Source organism: Magnolia sinica, chromosome 12, assembly GCF_029962835.1.
Source record: "Magnolia sinica isolate HGM2019 chromosome 12, MsV1, whole genome shotgun sequence".
NCBI classification, from domain to species: Eukaryota; Viridiplantae; Streptophyta; class Magnoliopsida; order Magnoliales; family Magnoliaceae; genus Magnolia; species Magnolia sinica.
Genome location: NC_080584.1, coordinates 4,966,363 through 4,980,497, shown reverse-complemented (window position 1 = coordinate 4,980,497; position 14,135 = coordinate 4,966,363). Strand labels below are relative to the sequence as shown.

Sequence of the window (14,135 nt, the reverse complement as noted above, 5' to 3'; positions counted from 1 at the left end):
CTTAATTAACCATTCAAGATATCAACCAAGCAAAAGATTGGTGGATTCAGGACCCATAATCCATGATTAGCTAATTTCAAGATTGCAAAAACTTTCCTTGAATTGACCAAGACAAGGATCCAAACTGGTCCGTTAAAGAATGGGCTTCCTAACTTGGAGAAATTCCAAGGGTCAAAGTGAGAAACTTGCTTGTGATATTGACCCAATCCCAAAATGGCCTCGTTGAGTCAACTTGCTAACTCAGCTGACTTGACATGACCTAGTTAGCCCATGTGATGTATTCACACCATCTAATGTTGTTGATGTCTCAAATCTTTTAGCAACAGAGTTTGTAAATGCCATTGACAGACCATTCGATTCCATCGATAGTTGTTCAATGCTATCGAGAAAATTCGGAAATCCCATGTTGGTTGCTGGACACTCTGTGGTATCGTACTCGATGTCATCGATAGGTCCTCGATGCCATTGAAGTCTCACCAAAGATGCCATCGAGAAAAAAAAAAATAAATGAAAAATTCATGTTTTATTGCTAGATAGTTTTGGAGCATTCTCGATGCTATCGACGATCTGTCAATGCCATCGAAGTGCCTTCGAAGGTGCCATCGAACGCATATGTAGAATTGCGCAAGTGCGAGATTTGTTTCCGATTTCGATTGTGATTCTCGTATAGGCTATATATATGAGTGTAATTGGAATTTGGGTAAATAGAGAGCATTCTAATTCATTCTAGGGGTTTCAAGGGCATAGCTTGTGGAGATTCGAAGCTTGTTCGAATCGGATAATCTCCATATCTTGTAATTTTCTGCTTTCATAGTGTATTACTGTATCTTTGTGCCATAGGTTTTTCCGTATGGATTTTTCTATGTTAAATTCCGAGTTTTCATGATTGAGACTTGATTGTATGATTGAAATACTTTGCTTGATTTATCTTTGTGTGCTTTCCGCGGTCCCGAACATCTAAACCATCTATCCAAGTGATGCATCACCTTAGAAAGCTCAAAAGGACCTATTAGAGTAGGTTAAGAAAATTAAATTGTAATATTTATATTTCTGCTACTATTAATGTATCTCCGGATTCCTTATGGATCTCAAATCTCTTATATATTTAATTGTTATTGGAGAAATAATACAAGGTATGGATTTTCACAAGGTATGGTTTAAGACGTTATCAGAGGTTCTGATGAGGGACCTTTGATCTACTTGCACCCCATATCATTTAACGGAATCCCCACATCATCGCACCCAAACCCATTTCCCCTGCGCCGCTTCAGAGCTCATCTTGTTGTCGCACTGCTGCCACCTTAAAACCCTGGCCCCAAAATCCATCTCGTTGTCTGGCCATCTTTGTCGATACCAGTGCAAAACTCCCATGGTAGATTGCGTCCTACATCTACCCGTCTCCAGCTACGAACGGGCAGGAGCTTTGAGTTGCCACTGTAATGTATAGGTTTTATCATTTTTCTGTAGAATTTCAAGATAAATGCTCAAAAACGAGGCAGATCCATAACACAGGTGGACCACACAATGGGGATTAAACTCTTACCATTGAAAGCTTCTTGGGGGCACAGAAGTTTTGGATGGAGCTGATATTTGTGTTTTCTCTTCATCCAGGTCTATGTAACTTTATGAATAAGTTGGATTGCAAATAAACATCTCGGTGGGCCTAGGAAAGTTCACCACTGCTTCCTGTGGTGTGGTCCACTTAAGCCATGGATCTGCCTAACTTTTGGTCCTATTGCATGAAATGCTATGGAAAAATGAATGAACGGTGTGGATAAAACCCATAAATCACGTGGACACTCAAAGCTTCTGCCCGTTCCCATCTGGAGACGGCCGGGGGTAGGACGCAATCCCAGCATCAGATTTGACGACCACCACCGTACCGCAGCACCACCGCTACCCCCCATCGACCCTGCTTGTGCTGTCAATGGGCCGGGTAGTCCCAACGGGCCTTCGAGATTGGGCCGGGTTTTGGGTGGTGTATTCGGCCGGATGTCGGGCTCGGGCTTAAATCAGGAGCCCCATTATAAATCGGACCCGATTCGGTCTTTTCTCTCCCTCTCTTACCCATACATGAAGTGCGCCAAAATATCATTTATCCTCAGAGATATTATCTTCACGCAACCAACCCTTCCAATAGAATTACCCCACCATGAGAATCACCTAGTGAAAAATTCAGCCCCATAAAATCATCAAGTGGGCCACAACATAGAATACTATTGATAAACAAAAAAAAATCAATGTGGTACACTCAATGAGTAATTGTAGCTAATTATCACATGAGGTGATTTTCATTAATAGGCCAACCCACTATATGGATTAGATGTCATGTGCACAACTGCTTGAAGGTTATTCACTAGGGAACAATAACTCATATAGTACTTGTATTAAAATATCAAAAAAGTGAAAAACCACTAATCCATGCTTGACCCTGATTGGGTGCTGATGATGAGATTTGCTTGGCCGGCAGGTCACTATTAAAGATGGGACCTACACAACACTTAAACATTATTTATGCCGGCATATCGTTAACAGCAGTCTGTCAGCCAATCAAAGATACCATCCTTAAGAGGCTGGATTAGCCTGAACTGCACAAGGCTACTAAAGATGAGGCCAATACAACTTTCAAAACTTTGTATTTGCATGGGCCATTTCTAACTGTAGCTGCCAGCCAATCAAATCCTGCCACATTATGTGGGCCCATCTTTGACATGACTGCTAGCCAATCAAATCCTGTGGATTGGGTGAGACACAGAACTTACCTAAGACAATGTTTGTATTCTATATTCACATCATCCATCCATTTTTCCAGATCATTCTATGGAGTTATCTAAAAAATGAAGTAGATCCAATTATCAGGTGTACCATACAATAAAAAAACAGTGGTGATTGAAAGTCATACCCTTAAAAATTTCTTAGGGTGCACTTTAATGTTTCGCTAGTGTTCATTTGCAATCCAATCTGTTGATCAGGTCACATGGAAAAAACAAATATCAGATTCATCCAAAACTCTTGGACCCACTTCTTATATTGGCCCAATAAATTCGCTATCATTATCCAAGACCATTAGGCCCGTTTGGATGCAGTATCAAATCGAATTGTAATTACTAATAATACAAAACGGGAGTTACGAAGAATAAACTCTTCCGTTTGCATTATTATTGAGTTTCTGCTATCTTAAAGACACCCACAACAACAACAGCATCAACCACAATAAACTCAATGGTGCCATAACAACAACAATAACAACAAATCCAATGGTGCAACAACAAACCCAATTGTAGAGTATTAGAGTGTGGAAAGTAAAATGAATAATAGTAATAATAATTTTAAAAAAAATCAGAAAAAAAGAAGCAAGTGTAGGTAAGAATTTATACAATTTTTATACATTAAATTCAAAAAGGTTTTATTTATACACATATTCTTTTATTCAGAAAATTTAAAAAAAGAAAGAAAAGAAAAGTATCTCTACTTTTTTATTCAGTAAACTTAAGAAGGAGATATATTTCTATACATATTCTTTTATTCGGAAAATTTAAAGAAAATGTTTTTTATTCAATAATATGGGAAAAGGTACTATGCGCTCGACCTCGCGAGTCCGTCCCATGAGGTTGAGTTGTGTGGGCCCCACTGTGATGCGTTTCGAACGTCTACCCCATCAGTCAGATGCACCATTCCATCGTAGGCCTAGGTCTCAAAAATCAAGTCAATCTGTGACTTGTGTGGGCCACACCACATACAGAAGTGGAGAGGGGCCGTGCACCATTAAAACATTCATAATCATTTTTTGGGCTCACCGAGATGTGGTTTACAAATTCAGCCCATACATTATGTGTGTCCCACTTGGATGAGGGTTCAGACCAAGTTTCAAACGCATGCAAATTCAGGTGGGCCCCACCAAGTGCTTTTATATGTTTTAACGGTGTCTTCACATGATTTTAGATGGTATGGCCCACCTGAGTTCCTTATATGGCTGATTTTTGGGATATCCCATAATTTAAAGGGGACCCATCAAATGCACGGTGTTGATGGTCGACAAGCATCATGTTGGGGCCCGCACAGCTCGACCTCACGGGACCTTATCGTGAGGTTGAGCCGATAGTACCTTTTCCCATATATATATATATATATATATATATATATATATATATATATATATATATATATATATATATATATATATATATATATATATATGAGAAATGCTCACACTGAACTAGTTGGGCCATTTGAATGGTCCAACTAGTTGTGTATTAAATAGTAAAATTATTTCTCTTTAAACACGTATATATAATTCCTTCCATAAAAGGCTATTTGACACTAAATCTGAAATAGGTACAATAAGAATATGCATCATCGATCCAACCCATTCATCAAATAGGGCTCACTTATTAAATTTTATTATAAAAAAATTTAGTAAATGATCTTCATCATTGGAACCACACATTTGAGTTAAATCGGGACAATTGAAATGAATTTCTAATAGCCTAGTTTTCTTATAGAAAAATATCATACTATTAATCACAAAAAAAATAATATTTCATGTTCTTCACACACTTACAAGGAACCTCACTTGATTAATGGAGTGAATTTTTTTACTCATCTAGTGCATCACAAGAATACATTGCAAGTGCGAGGTTTCTCTAAATATTTATTTTCTTTGAAAACAAGTCTTTTATTCTTTCTCTTCTTCTTTCCTTAATGTTACCTCTCATTATTTAATGCTCTGTATCCATGTGCTATTGGAAATCGAGGTGCATTGCCTAAGAAAGCCTTCTTAATCAAGGGAAGATAGGTAGGGCCCACCATGATATTTGTGATAAATTTAGACATGGGCCAATTTTGCTAGATCATGAATGAAAAAAAAAAAAAACTGAGGATGGAATGTTAACCCATTGAAACATTTGTGCGTTACAAAAGTTCTTGATCAATTTAATATATCTGTTTTTTAGTTCATCACAGTGGAAATGACTTTATGAAAAATATGGATGGCATATGAACATTGCCGTAGATCCCAAGGAGGTTTCAACTGTAGTCATTCCCTTACCCATTTTGTTTTTATTTTTCAGTAGTGCGGCCCACATGAGTTTTGGATCTGTTTCATTTTTTCTCCTATTTTCTAACATGATTTAAAAGATGGAGGGATGGGATGAATTTATTACAAATATCACAGTGGGCCCCCTTGGCTTCCCGTCAGAGGAATTCCCATGGCACATGCATTTTCAATCCGCTGGAAATGGATCCGTTTCCAGCGCCAATGAATGTCGGTTGGGTACTAACCCGGCCACTGCTGAGCTGGGAACGGGCAAAGACTCCGAGGGGCCATCGTGATGTATGGGTTTTATCCACACCGTCTATCTATTTTTCCATACCATTTAGGTACGAGCCTAAAAATCAGGAAAATCAAGGCTCAAGTGGACCGCACCACAGTAAGTACCGGTTATAATGATACCCACCATTGAAACTCTTTCATACAGTCCACTCTAAGATTTTATCCGTTTGCTTTTTTTATTCATGTCTTAAGGTAGCTGGAAAAATGGATGGACAGTGTGGACATACAATACATGCAGCAAGTTGGGCCCCACGGTCAGGTACGCACCATGTTGGCTGAGGTCGAGGCGACGCCTAATCTACTTCCAAGGTATAAAGTTTCACTGATCTGGACTCTAGGTGCGTGGTGTAGTTCATATCAAATCCCCGATGCAAAATTCTATAAGCCCTAACATGATGTGTGTGTTCCATCCACACCGTCCATCTATTTTTCCAAGATCAATTTAGGGGATGAACTCAAAAATAAGGCAGGTTAAAATCTCAAGTGAACCACACCATAGAAATCAGTGGGGATTCAATGCCTGCCATTGAAAACTTCTTAAGGGCCATGGAAGTTTTGGACCAAGCTGATATTTGGTGGTTTTCATATTCACTTATAATGGAGCAAGCAAGCATATCCATTTTGTTAATTAAAATAACTTTCACACCAAAAGGCTTGCTAGCGTAAACTATTCATTAAATGAAGAGAAAAAAAAGGGTTCATTGTAAACCTGTGAAGGCATTTTATTTTTATTTTTTTGATTAATAGTACAGTTTCATCTACAAGAAAAGTGAATTAGAAATTTATTCCAACAATCCAGATTCAAGTTACATAAATAACTCTAGTAGTGATAACAATTTACTAATTTTTAATAGATAAAATTTCATTAGTGGGTCTTATTTAATGAACGAGTGACTGCTTGCCTCCAAGTGCAGAGGTTCATAAGTAATATCCTGTGAATACAGGATCGATCCCACAGGGAGATGAATTGCGAGAAGGAAAAAATCAAATGCAAAACAAACTAAGTAATAAAAACTAAACTGATGATTTGATTTTTGGATTTTTGAATGGATGTAATTCAATTGAATAAAAAAAACACCCAAGCTTCAAAGTTCCACACATAGATTAATGTTCCAAAATCATGATGACTTGGATAACACAACTAGGATCTGAGCACTATGGTCAGCCTAATCGGAAAACAAAACACTTTAAATATTTTAATAAATGATATAAAAGATTAGAAAATAATAGATTTGCACCATTGACATATATTCTCAAGCGTCAGTGATTTTAAGTATTCAATATCTATAGGATAATGAATATCAAAGAAATATAACAGGTTGAGAACATCTCCTATCTAGGAAATCTGATTAATCTAGGGTAAGCCTATCCATCAATGTAAATCTCATATGATGGAAACATATGGATCTTACAAGAGGATAAAAACAAAACCTAAATAATAGATAATATGCATACACCATTATTCTCATCATTAAAACAATCAATCATCATAATTTAAAGAAATATTAAACCCATGTGCTTCCCTTCTAGCTTGGGCTAGAGGGAACTTAGAAAAACATAATTAAATTGCAGAAATAAAAAGCAACAAGAAAGAAAGAAGAAAAATTACAAATAAAAAAGATCTAAAAGGAAAGAAACAACTTATAAAGCTTTAATAAAAAAAAAAACTCTTTAAAAAAAACCTAAATATTGCTCTTGAATGCTTCTAATGATGCTTTAGAATGCCCTAGGAGGCCCTATTTATAAGTAAGGAACTCCAAACTTCGTACAAAGTTGAAAACCCTAGAAAACGCCTCAAATATACGTATTTTCCCAAAATAGACTTCTCGCTGCATAGTTCGTTTAAAACAGACTTCCTGCTGCGCAGTTTTCCAAAATAAACTTCACAGCTTCAAAATACACTTTTTTAGGACGATTTCAGAATTCTTCACTTCAAATCTTCGATTCTCTTCATTCCTCGCTTGGTTTTCTTGGATCTTTGGCATGTGAATTCTTCAATCTTGATCTCCTAAGATCCATCCATTGCCTTGGTGAATTTGAACATCAAATTCTTACTTTTTAACACCTTTTTCAATCCAAGCTTTTAAATTCACCTTGCAACACATACATGAGTAAAATAGAATATTAAGATGATTTATGTTCATAAAACCAAGATATAAATGGCGAAAATTATGCAATATTTGAGTCTTAACACACCCCCCAACCAGCATTTTGCTAGTCCCGAGCAAAATAAGCGAAGAAAAATAAAAATAAGAAAAAAATAATTCTAGAAACAAAATTAAAATGAAAACAAAATTCTAACTACACCACTTTCGCAAGTAATCTCGATTGCATTTAGCATATGCAACAAGCCTTTAAACCCCTAGGTTTCCCCTAGTGGACGAGTTATAGTCTCGTGAGGGTTTCCAGAAATGTTACCCACAAACATTGAAAATAAGAAAAATATTTCAACACTATAAAATTTATACAATTATGCCTCCATTAATCATATGAATTCCAAAACAATACTTACCCTAGATATGAAGTTAGCTAGAATCTTAATTTTTTAATCCATTACATCCTTGAGTTCAGAGACCTAATCAAAATTTAGAATAGTTATAACCCAATATCCTTAGGTGCTTCGTGACACTAGTCTAACTTTGAGAAATATGCATGTTCCCTATCCTAACTCCTTTCAATCATCCCAAGAATATGAAATCTCTAGTTATCTCATTTTTTTTTATGACATTTCTTCTTTTATCATCATATCCTCATTATTATAGACCACCCTTAGATGAAGATTCCCATCGGGTTTGCTTCATAACCTAAGGTATCGTACTTGTAATGGTAACAGTAATGGATACTTAGGTATTCTTACTCCGGATTACTGACACGATTGTTATGGTCATTGCATTCATGCTCTATAATAAAAATTTCTTTTTTTTCATCACTCTCTTCTTTTTTTTTCCTTTAATATTCTCTCTTTTAAACATATATCAATGGTACTAGTTCATTCAACCTTGTTTGAATCAAAAGTTGTTATTTTAGTTCACATATCATATTCCTCACTTAGTTAGCTAGGGTGTATTGTGAATTCAGTACATCAAATTACAACTCACTTTAAACTAGTGATTAGATAATTGAACTCAAGTTTATAATTTTCAGTTGTCAGATTTCTGACTACTATAAACCTAGATTAGGTATTAAATTTGCCTTTGGAATTCGCAAAATATCATGTTCACATTCTTGTATATAAACAATATTATTTTGAAAATGTTGAAATTTTTTTATTTTTTTGTTCATTTTTTCTCATAAACCTAAAAAAAAAATAAACTTAAACCTAACTGAAACCTAAAAATAATAAAAATAATAATAAAATAAACTGAAACTCCCAAAAAAAAAAAAAAAACTTACACATGGATGACTATCCACACACCCCAACCTAAAATCTACATTGTCCCCAATGTAATGATAATGTAATGTAGAGAACAATAAAAATAAAAGAAATGGTGGATAGTACCTGCCATGAAAAACTCACCTGCTATGTGATACTAAAAAAATTGAATATGATACAAATCCTACACAAATGCTCCGTCAGACCAGGAGCATCATTCTGAATATTCTGGCTCATGAAGAGGGACGGACTCCTCTCCTAAATGAAAGTTTTCCACATAAGGCTTCAATCTCTGACCATTAACCTTGTACACATTGCCATTACGTGGATTCTCAATTTCAACAGCCCCATGAGTATAAACATTCTTCACAATGAAGGGGCCTGTCCATCTTGATCTTAACTTTCCCGGAAAGAACTGGAGACGGGAATTGTACAATAGGACCTTTTGCTGAGGTTCAAAATTCTTCCTCAGGATATTTTTGTCATGAAAAGCTTTAGTCCTCTCTTTGTAGATTTTAGAATTTTCATAGGAGTCTCTCCTCAACTCCTCTAATTCATTTAACTCTAATTTCCTTTGTCCACTTGCTTGATCCATATCAAAGTTTAATTTTTTTATTGCCCAGTAGGCTTTATGTTCCAATTCCACAGGCAAGTGGCAAGCCTTCCCATACACCAATCTGTATGGAGACATTCCAATCGGGGTCTTATAAGCAGTCCTATAAGCCCATAAAGCGTCGGATAGTCTGAGGGACCAATCCTTCCTATCTGGCCTTATGGTTTTCTCTAAAATATGTTTGATTTCCCGATTAGAAATCTCAGCTTGCCCACTCGTTTGTGGGTGGTATGGGGTGCTTACTTTATGCTTGATGCCATATTTCTTCATCAAAGCCTCAAATGTTCTATTGCAAAAGTGAGACCCGCCATCACTAATGATGGCCTTTGGAGTTCCAAATCTAGCAAAAATATTTTCCTTGAGGAATCGTATGACCACTTTGTTGTCATTGGTCCTACTTGGAACTGCCTCAATCCACTTTGAAACATAGTCCACACCAACCAATATATAAAGAAATCCAAAAGAAGATGGAAATAGACCCATAAAATCAATACCCCAACAATCAAAAATCTCCAATGGTAAAATTGGGGATAAAGGCATCATGTTGCGCCGGGACACTCTTCTCAACCTTTGACATCTATCACAAGCAACACAGAAAGCATGGGTGTCTTTAAACATGGTGGGCCAGTAAAAACCACATTGCAGGATTTTTGCAGTGGTTTTCTTAGCAGAAAAATGGCCACCACATGCTTCCATGTGACAAAAAGAAATAACACTTCGAACTTCATCCTCTGGGACACAACGTCTAAAAATTTGATCAGTCCCATATTTATATAAATACGGGTCATCCCAGAAGAAGTTCCTAACCTCGGTTTCAAAACGCTTCCTATCTTGTAACTTCCAATGATATGGCATTTTTCCCGTTACAAGATAGTTCACTATATCCGCATACCAAGGTAATTTAGAGATCGCAAATAATTGTTCATCAGGGAAAGTGTCCTGGATATGCATTTCCTCAGTGGAATCATCTAACACCAATCTAGAAAGGTGATCGGCCACTACGTTTTCTACTCCTTTCTTATCTTTTATCTCTAATTCAAATTCTTGGAGTAGGAGGATCCATCTCAAAAGTCTCGGCTTTGCATCCTTCTTAGATAACAAATATTTCAAAGCCGAGTGGTCCGTGAAAATGACCACTTTGGATCCCTGCAAGTAAGACCTAAACTTATCCAAAGCAAAAACTACTGCAAGTAACTCTTTTTCAGTTGTTGAGTAGTTCACTTGGGCCGAGTTTAGAGTTCTACTCGCATAGTGAATAACGTAAGGCCGTTTATCTTTCCTTTGGCCCAAAACAGCCCCTATGGCATAATCACTTGCATCGCACATTAGTTCAAAAGGAAGTGTCCAATCTGGTGGACGCATGATAGGTGCAGTGGTAAGGGATGATTTAATTTTATTAAAAGCACTTGCACACTCATCTGTCCACTTAAATGGAACATCCTTTTGAAGAAGATTAGTCAAGGGTCTAGTAATAACACTAAAGTCCTTGATGAATCTTCTATAAAAACCAGCATGCCCTATAAGTGATCTAATATCTCTAACAGTTCGGGGGATAGGTAGATTAGCTATAATGTCAAGTTTTGAGCGATCTACCTCGATTCTATTTTTGGAGATAACATGGCCCAAAACAATTTCCTTTTGAACCATGAAATGACATTTCTCCCAATTTAAGACAAGGTGTTTCTCTTCACACCTAGACAAGACAAGAGATAAATTGTTGAGGCATTCCTCAAAACTACTCCCAAATACAGAGAAGTCGTCCATGAAAACCTCAAGAAATTTCCCAACCATATTTGAAAAAATACTTAACATACACCGTTGTAAAGTTGCTGGGGCGTTACACAATCCAAATGGCATCCGTTTGAAAGCAAACGTGCCAAATGGACAAGTGAACGTGGTTTTCTCTTGGTCTTCAAGGGCTATCTCTATTTGGTTATATCCAGAATATCCATCAAGAAAACTATAAAAGGAGTGACCTGCTACCCTCTCTAAAACTTGATCAATGAATGGTAGAGGGAAATGGTCCTTCTTTGTGACTTGGTTCAATTTTCTATAGTCAATGCAAACACGCCAACCAGTGGTGACACGTGTTGGTATGAGTTCATTATTAGAATTCTGCACAATAGTTATTTCAGATTTTTTTGGGACTACTTGAGTTGGACTCACCCAAACACTATCGGATATTGGGTAGATGATTCCCACATCCAATAATTTGATCACCTCATTTTTTACAACTTCCATCATGTTTGGATTGAGACGCCTTTGAGGTTGTCTAATTGGTTTGGCGTCATCATCGAGGTGGATCTGATGGGTGCAAATGGAAGGGCTTATACCCTTGATGTCAGAAATGGTCCAGCCCAAGGCTCCTTTGTGGTCCCTTAGAACTTTCAACAATTTAATCTCTTGATCCTTCTCTAAAAATGAAGAGATCACCACAGGATAAGTTTTATTTTCACCTAAGTATACATACTTAAGCTCATTTGGCAGTGGTTTTAAATCAAGCTTTGGAACATTGGTTGGTGATGGTAGAGGTTGCAAGTCCTCGATAGATAGGATTTGAGTGCGCGGTCTCCATTGGCATATACCAATGTCCTGAGTGGTAGTGCTCTCATTATCATCACAAATTTCAACAAGCACTTTTTCTAAATCAGAATTTTCAAGTCTCCAAAGACTTGAATCAATTCCTTAGTCAGACTAGGTTCCAATTCCTCTTCTTCTATCAAGCAGTCTATGAAATTCAGCTCATGGATCTCATTATTATCATTGGACTACTTACATAGATTGAAAATATTTAGCTCTATAGTCATGTTACCAAGAGACAAGTTCATCATTCCATTCTTGCAATTTATGATTGCATTTGAAGTTGCTAGGAATGGGCGACCTAAAATGATGGGAACTTGAGCGCTAGCATTTACACATGATTCAGTTTCTAGTATAATAAAATCCACGGGGAAGTAGAATTTCTTCAATTGGACTAGCACGTCCTCTAAAATTCCCCTTAGTACCTTAATGGAGCGGTCAGTGAGTTGGAGTATAATCGTGGTTGGTTTAAGCTCGCTTAACCCCATTTGTTTGTAAACTGAATAAGGTACTAAGTTGACATTTACACCCAAATCTAACAAAGCATGCTCAATTTGAAATTTTCTAATAATACAATGAATAGTGGGACTTCCCGGGTCTTTGTATTTGGGTACAACCCTTTGTTGAATTATAGCACTCACTTTCTCAGTAAGGAAGGCCTTTTTGTGCACATTTAATTTCCTTTTTACAGTGCACAAATCCTTGAGATATTTAGCATATGATGGAATTTGTCTAATGGCATCAAGCAGAGGAATATTAACAGTAACCTTTTGGAGCACATCCAACACCTCTTGATATTTCATGGGGACAGTCAGATTCCAAAGTCTAGATGGGAATGGAACTGGAAGCTCATATGACTTAGTCTCTTTATCCTTTTGATGTTGTGGCTCTTGAACCATAGTCGGTTCATCATTTTCTTGAGACAGTGGCTCATCCTCCGGTATTTCTACTGGTTGCATTATCTTGTTATCGACCTCTTTTCCACTTCTCAAGGTAATGATGGCCTTAGCTTGTTCATGATGTAGCTCACTTGGATTTGAGTCTCCAATGAAATGTGTATTTCTAGGGTTTGGCACAGGTTGAGAAGGAAGGGTGCCTTTTTCCCTAGCATTTAGTTGAGTCTCAAACATAGCCACGACCGTCTTTAATTCCTGATTTGATTGGATTAGAGACTGATTCATTTGAGCTTGAGAGTTAATGAATGTGGTCAATGCATCCTCCACAGATGATCGCTTTGGCGGGGGCACATATGGTGCATTGTTAGGTGCCCCAAAGAAGTTATTTTGTGGAGGCATTTGAGGTGCGTTGGGCACATTAATTTGTGGTCCATTCCTCCAACTAAGATTAGGATGGTTACGCCAATTTGGATTGTACGTGTTTCCCAATGGTTGCATAACTGGCCTTTGGTAATTATTTATAGCATTTGCTTGATCATGCTCATGCGTGATATTTTGTACAACTGAGATTATTGGACAATCCTTTGTGTCATGGTCTGTACCACCACAAATGCTACAAAAATTACCTAAGGAAGTGTTTGCTTTAACCATATCAATCTTCCTAATTTCCAAAGCTTCGACCTTTCTAGCCAATGCAGCGAATTTTGCATTAAGGTCGTCTTCCTCTCTTAGGACATACATTCCCGCTTTCTCTCTAGGAATGGGTCTAGTTTGGTCTGATTTAACAGAAACATCCCATGTCTGAGTATTCTCTGCTAACATATCTAGAAAATTCCAAGCCTCATTATGATCTTTATCAAGGAAGGTTCCACCACACATCATCTCTATGAACTGACGGGTATCCATGGTGAGCCCCTTTCGGAAAGCATCAATCACGTGCCATGGTTCATAACCATGATGTGGACAAGTAATTAGAATGTCTTTGAAGCGCTCCCAAGCTTGAAAAAATAGTTCATTCCCCTTTTGGGAGAATGACATGATTTCTTGTTTTAGTGCATTTGTTTTGTGCTCGGGAAAGAACTTTTTCAAAAACTCTCTACTTAAGGCTTGCCATGAAGTGATGGTATTAGGTCTTAGAGAGTTGAGCCATGCTTTGGCCCGATCCTTTAGAGAAAATGAGAATAACCTAAGCTTAAGTACATCCCTATTGCCATTGTTTACTTGTAACGTTGCAATTACTTCCTCAAAGTCCTTGAGGTGCAAGTAGGGGCTTTCAGAATCTAAGCCATGAAATTTAGGAATTAATTGAATCACACCTGGTTTAAAATCAATGTTCCCTGT

At 37.2% G+C, this 14,135-nt stretch overlaps 1 non-coding gene across 1 annotated transcript; it reads left to right on the top strand.

Moving 5' to 3' along the window:
* The first annotated feature begins 13,743 nt into the window (after positions 1-13,743).
* Positions 13,744-13,850, top strand: LOC131222099 (small nucleolar RNA R71). Its single transcript, XR_009159807.1, has one exon. It is a non-coding gene; the product is annotated as a small nucleolar RNA R71 (small nucleolar RNA).
* The last annotated feature ends 285 nt before the right edge of the window (positions 13,851-14,135 follow it).